This window comes from Cupressus sempervirens, chromosome 5 (assembly GCF_028749045.1).
Source record: "Cupressus sempervirens isolate cs-2001-9-10 chromosome 5, ASM2874904v1, whole genome shotgun sequence".
Lineage (NCBI taxonomy): Eukaryota > Viridiplantae > Streptophyta > Pinopsida > Cupressales > Cupressaceae > Cupressus > Cupressus sempervirens.
In genome coordinates this window covers 939,796,742-939,803,460 of record NC_143122.1, presented here as the reverse complement: position 1 = coordinate 939,803,460, position 6,719 = coordinate 939,796,742, and positions in this window count along the sequence as shown.

Below are 6,719 nucleotides of genomic sequence, written 5' to 3'. Positions count from 1 at the left end.
ACAAGTCTAGAAGAAGTTATGTAATTTTTGGTGATGTCTATTCTAAGATAGAGTTTACAGAGGCATGTTTTGATAAACTTGTTATATCTCTTAGTAGATTTGGTATCCTGATGATCAAGGTTGAGGACATGAAGATGACATGTTGAGGATTCTATGGCTAAGATTTCTCATCATAATATTTCATGTACAAAAAGTTATTCAAGTTGTAAGGCAAAATATATATTGTTATTGCTAAGTGTAACGTGTTCTTAATGAGGTCCTATAATAATTAGTTGAGAAGGACTAACAACTGACTTAGGAATTGTTTTATGGACTTAGGACAAAGGAAGGACATTTTCCTTTATCATGACATGTGTGGACATGAGGATATGCAAATTATAAATGTTCAAAAAGTAGCAAAGGATGTGAAGTTGAGCAGAGTAGTGTAAGTGAAGGAAACTTCATTACTGAGGTTTTTCTAAGTGATCTAAGGTTTGGTATTTGGATCCAAGATTCATGACCTGGTCTACAAGGTCTGATAGTGATTGGTTTAGTTGAACCATACCATTAACTGTAAAACCTTTTAGACCAAATCATGAACCTTGGATCCAAATGTCAAACCTCAAATCTTAAAAGAAAACCCCAGCAACAAAGTTTTCTCCAACTTCACTCTGCTTTTCTTATCCTCGCATATCAACTTGTTTCTATTCTATTCCACCCTTCATGCTTCATGCAATTGTTCATACATAACAAAGGAACATTTCCTTCCTTTATACTGAATCCATAAAACAATTCCCTAAGTTGGCTAACACACCCTCTCACTTAATTAGTATATGACCTCATTAAGAACATGTTATACTCATGGATAACATTAATCTATCACCTTATAACTTGAATAACTTTATGTATGTGTAATATTGTGGCAAGTGAGCTTAGCTACATCATCTCCATCATGTCTTCTATATGTCTTTAATCTTGCTTCTTAGAATAACAACTTTGCTAAGAGATATAACAAGTTTACTAGAACATGCTTCTATAAACTCTATCTCAAAATAGACTTCACCAAAAATTGCATAACTTATTCTAGACTTAATATCTTTTGCTCCCAAGGTTAGCCACATATGCTAGACACTTAGTAGTATCTCCCATTAACCTCCCTAGTGAAAATACTTAATGATATGTCCGTACCAACTTGATATTTACCATTTTTCTTCTATTAGAGAAAATAGAAAACTTCTATGTTGAGATCAATGACAAACACAATCATGAATGTAAAATATCATCAAAATAATGATCTAATCATGTTTCTACAATACTCCCCCATAGGAATGTCATCATCATTCATGCTTCCAACAAAAATTTTATCCAAAAATTTCTTCACATGCTCCATCGTAGTTGATAAATCAACATGTCTTAGTGCAATGGAACTAGATATCTTGTCCATAAACTTAGTGTGAAATTTCCTTTTAGACCATTCCAATAAATTTACATTTGTCTCGATATCTTCATCCTTTATCTTATCAAATATGAATCTAAAATATCAAAAGCATCTACAAAAATATCTCTAATACCATGTAGAACCTATTTTTTCTTAAGCTCCCTTATCAAGATATTTTTCCTTGATTTCCTCTAGAGAGCCTCTTGGAGAACAGGCATTTCTTCAAGTGTGATTATTGTTGGATCAAACTAGGGTAGAAAAATCACTTCATCTAAACTTGCATCCTCAAATGATGTAGTCTCACCACTCTTAGGTGTACTTGTACTCAGTCTTGATATCTACAATAGTGTAGCTTGAGTACTCAGCCTTTGAAGAGTCTACTTGCTAGGAGGAGGTGTAGTGACCAGTATCTATATGGCTACCTATTCCTCTATCTCATTAGTCATCTTATCATCTTCCTTTTGTTTGACCTTCATCTAATCTTCAATGGCTTTTAGTGAGGTGAGTGTAGGATTCTCTTCCTCACCATCTTTCTATTCATTACCCTCTTTGTCAATGATGAAAAATTCTTGAAACCCTAAGCTTTGTAGACTAGGCAGTAATGTAGTTGGGTATCTTCCTCCTTCTCCTTGATCTCAATGACAACAATAGGCATTGAAGATGGTGCTTGGTTAAGTTCACCTTTCTGTACTAGGGTTACACTTAGATTTGTTGTTTGTTAATTTAATTCCTTCTTCTTAACTTCTACAACATGTGGAGGAACAATAGATACGTCTTGATGTTATGTCTCAGTGGATACAATCTTAAACTTTTGAGATTCACCAATCCTTACCAATATAGGATTTATGCATGGAATAATAGTATTGGTGGATTCCTGTTGCAAATTCTTTAAATCTTCCTCGCTCAATGGATTTACATTTTGTGTAGAGTTATCAAGTATGTCCTTAATAGTCATTGATTCTTGTTGACTCTCTTTCTCTCCATGTGTAGGATTAATGCTCAATATATTGGTATCCTATGCATCTTGTGCATCTTCCTCAAATGTCTCATCCTATTCTATTTAAATCTTCTCTACCTCTATTCCTTTCTTCTCCTCTATAGTTTCCACTATTTCTCTACAACCTTTGCAATAATTTTCTTATCAAACTCAGGCATAATTTGAGCTAAAGTAGCCTCTCTGATTTTATTTTCAGTCTCCATATTAAACTTCCATTTCTACTCAACTCTTTCAAATATACTTTTAGGTAATGAGTTAACAATCTTTGAAGGATTTGTCTTAAAAGTAGCCATCATATCATAAATAGATTCTTTAATATTATGCTTAACTCCATTGTCTAATTTATCAAAATCAACATGCTGAAAACCTGAAAAATCTGCATTATTCTTTATATTGTCACATAGGTTTTCAATATTAGATGAAGGATTTTGGCTTACCACTTTGAATTTACTGATGGCATCTAATTCTATCCTTTGGTCATTTGATTCCTCCTAAATTTTAAGACTCCTCTTCAATATCTTAGTTGGCATGCTCATCTCTATTGTCTCATCATTCTTTTTACATTTTGTTGATTGAACTTCCTTAGCTTGTATAGTGGCAACCCTTGTGCTTGACCTTGTCAAAGGTGCAACTGGCTTCTATTGTTCCTTCTTTGCCACTTTATTTGGTTTCTCTACTTTCTTTTGATGTGCTTTCCACTTCTTTTCATTTTTCTTTGGTTCTTGCTTGGCCTCCTCTTCATCCTCTAAAGCTCAATCTTCTCCTTTTCCTTGTGTAAGTTGTAAAAGTCCTTGACCTTCTTCTTTTTCTTCTTTTTCTCCTTCACCAAAATTTTCTTTTAATTTCTTCACCATTTTGTTCATCTTTCTAATGATGGTGGCAATCTACAAGTTTATAGCTATCCTTGATTTGGTTTTATCATAATCCCCAAAGGATGTAGTATTCTTGTCAATCTCTTTTGCCAATAATACAATGATGATTGTTGATGCCTCATCAATATTTTATCTCATATGGCAATGGTCTCAACCATCTAACCCTTGGAATAGTTGCCTAAACATAGGTATAGTCAACATATACTAAGAAACAAACATCATTATAATGTTGCTCCACTAGAGACATCAGAATTCTTTATCTTTGCTTCATTGATTTCTTGAAATCTTCAAAATAACTAGTCATTACTGAATCAAAATTTTCTCCTAATTGCTCAATGGATTCACCTATCTATTGGGTAATAGATTGATTGGACTCCCATACTACCTTGCCAAATGTAGGAAATGTATTTTTTACATATAATATATATATATATATATATATATATATAATGAGTGAACCAAACTTACATTAAGAACTCTTTGCCTTTCTGATAGCTTCTAGGTTTTCTGATAGTTGTTGAAGTTGTAGCTCACCTAGGTCATAGGAATGTTCTTTCTTTATGATCTTGTAACCTAGGTCAATGATAATGCATGGCACATTGTTGAGTCAACTCGACTGGTACAATATATGTGCTATCACTCTCACTATGAATTTAATAATAGGGTATTTAATTATATCAATTGACATTCCCCTCTTGTTCCATATGGCTCCAATATTCTTCTCAATTACTTATTTTGCATTTCTCCTCAATTTCTTCGACCTCTCTAGGGTAGGATACTCTGTCACTTTATGAATGATCCTCTTTGATATTATGATAGGTCCATTCTCTAACCATATATGATTGTCATGTATTTGACTCAATACAATTTTTATCCATTCTATTTGAAAACTTGGGGAAAATCTAGGGCATGCGTTAATCCTTTTGGCTCTAAGTTTTTTTTTCTTCTTTCAAAAGACCATTCTCACACAACTTCTGATAGGTCTCTCTAATCTCTAAGTCTCCAACCTTGTATGTGTAACAACATCTTACATCCTGAATCATCAAAACCTTGGGTAGAATAGTCGATAATGCACCATATGGATCTCCTTTGCATGAAATCTCCATAATAGCATGAAATAGTAGTTGCTGAACATCATTACTAATCAGTTGTAGATTGGTAACCTCTTTAACTTCCTTTCTTACTTTCGTTGATGAACTTGTTGCCATTTTTCACTTGCTAGAGTTTGAAAAATGTGAAATAGTATAACTCAACACAAGTGAAATACCTTTAAAATTGATGTAAAATAGTGTGTAGTAGTTGATTTTGGTATCCAATCATTGGAATCCCTTCCTTAAATCACCTTCATGCTCTTTGATCTTTTGGTAAATGTAAATGACTCAAAAAATTGAGTATATAGCCTTCAAAACCTTGCAATTAATGCTTAGTGCATATACAACTATAAGCTTAGTCACTATAGGGTTTTTAATTTACTCAACTATCATAGGTAGCTTGACAGTCACTACAATACCTCATTACTCAACACTTACTGCAATACTTCGAATACGTGGCAACAACAAAAGAAAACAACATAATGATATATTATCTCTTTCTTCTAATCAGTTCATTACATCTTAATATATGCTGATAGATCCTTTTCATTACTTGAAATCTTGGAACTAATGCAAAATATAACATTTCAATTGTCAGTTCTAGAAATACCTTTGATATTCTAGTTGGGGGTGATGTGATCACCTGATCCATTGGATAATGTGACCTCATTTGGACTTGATTTTCTAAAATCTTATTTCTTTTTCCATGTTTTTTTCATCTACATTTTTGTCTTCTCAGCATCTACCTTTGCTTTGCCTTGTTGAAATCATTTCTCAGTACAGGTGATCGAGTTGGATAGTTTCTGCTTATGTGACCTATTTTAAGACAACTAAAGCATACAGTCTCATTCAAACCTCTATTTTAATTACCTTTGAAATGTGTCCTAATGAAATTTACATAAACATGACCGTACTCATGATAATAATTGCAATTGCACACCTTGTATTGTAATCCCAATCATACGAATTCCCATGATGATGTACCTTGGTTTGCTTGTTTGATGTCCACTTGGGTTTGGATCTACATTCATATGCCTTGTGTCCATACACCTAATAGTTGTAATAGTATCCTTCAAATCTCTAGGTGTTGGTGGTCTATATCCTACATTCTTGTGCTTGATGTCCTTATTCTTGCAGTTATGGCAATATCCCTTGAATTTCTTCTTAGGGCTTTGATTTTTAGTGTTGCTCTTGTAGATATTTGGTGTATGAACCAATTTTCCATAGTGATAACAAATGGGCTTGTTGTTCTTTCCCTTATTGTTCCTTTGTTCACCACTTCTAGATAATTCTCCTTTCTTAGTGGTAGAATATCCCAATCTAGTAGTGTCATTGTTTGATCTTGGTACTTCTATCAATTTTCAAAGTACTTTTTGGCTTAACTAGGCTTGTTAATATTTTCCTTTTAAAGTCTTCAATTCATTCTATAGTAGGGCACTGTGTGTTTCCAAAGTTGTAATCTCAAAAGCTTAGACTAATAGGTCTCACCTTGACTAAAGGATTTAAACTCAAAACTAAGTAAGCACTCTATTAGGAGATTTACAAAAGTTTGTTAGGACTACTCTATTAAGAGATTTACTCTATATTTCCTGTCAAAATGATCCAACACCTAATCCTTCAGTTAGTAACTTGTTGCAGGATGATAGATCTCCTCTTTATTGGTTATCTCTTGATCCTCCTAATTAGATCTATCTTCTCTATCCTTTAACTCATTATCTTTATTCTTCTCAAACTAATTTTGCATTGTAGTTCCATAACTTAGTCAGTATTTCCACCATGAAATGCTCTCTATACTCTTAACATTCCTCTCCTTATGAATGTAATTCTTCTCTTCGCATCATCCTTTGCATACATACTCCCCCTTAGGGTTTACCTCTTTAATTAGGCCTTATGGATGGGATAGGTCATAATCAATGGTTGTGATTGATCCTTATTGCCACCTAACTCTTCCCTTTATCTAATTGGCTACATGTATTGGCATAGGGATTCATAATACGATTAGATCCTTATTTCTTAATATAAAAAATTCATGTTCATGTTGGCCAAAAATAATTTACATAAGATTTTGTGCCATAACAAACATCTATGTTAAAGCCTGGTAACTTGGCATCAATAGACTCTGATGCTCGACCTTCACTATGCTCTTTATACTGATACTCAACTTCTAAATGGCTTGGTACTAACTTTTTCTTGGAACATAAATCACTCAAGACACACTTTTTTCTCAGCTCCTTTTGATTTCTTAGCACTTGAGTGACTCAGCACATACTAGTGCTCGACACTAACTCTCATATTTCTTGGTATGTATTGTCTAGAGTCTTATGAGCTCAACATATAATATA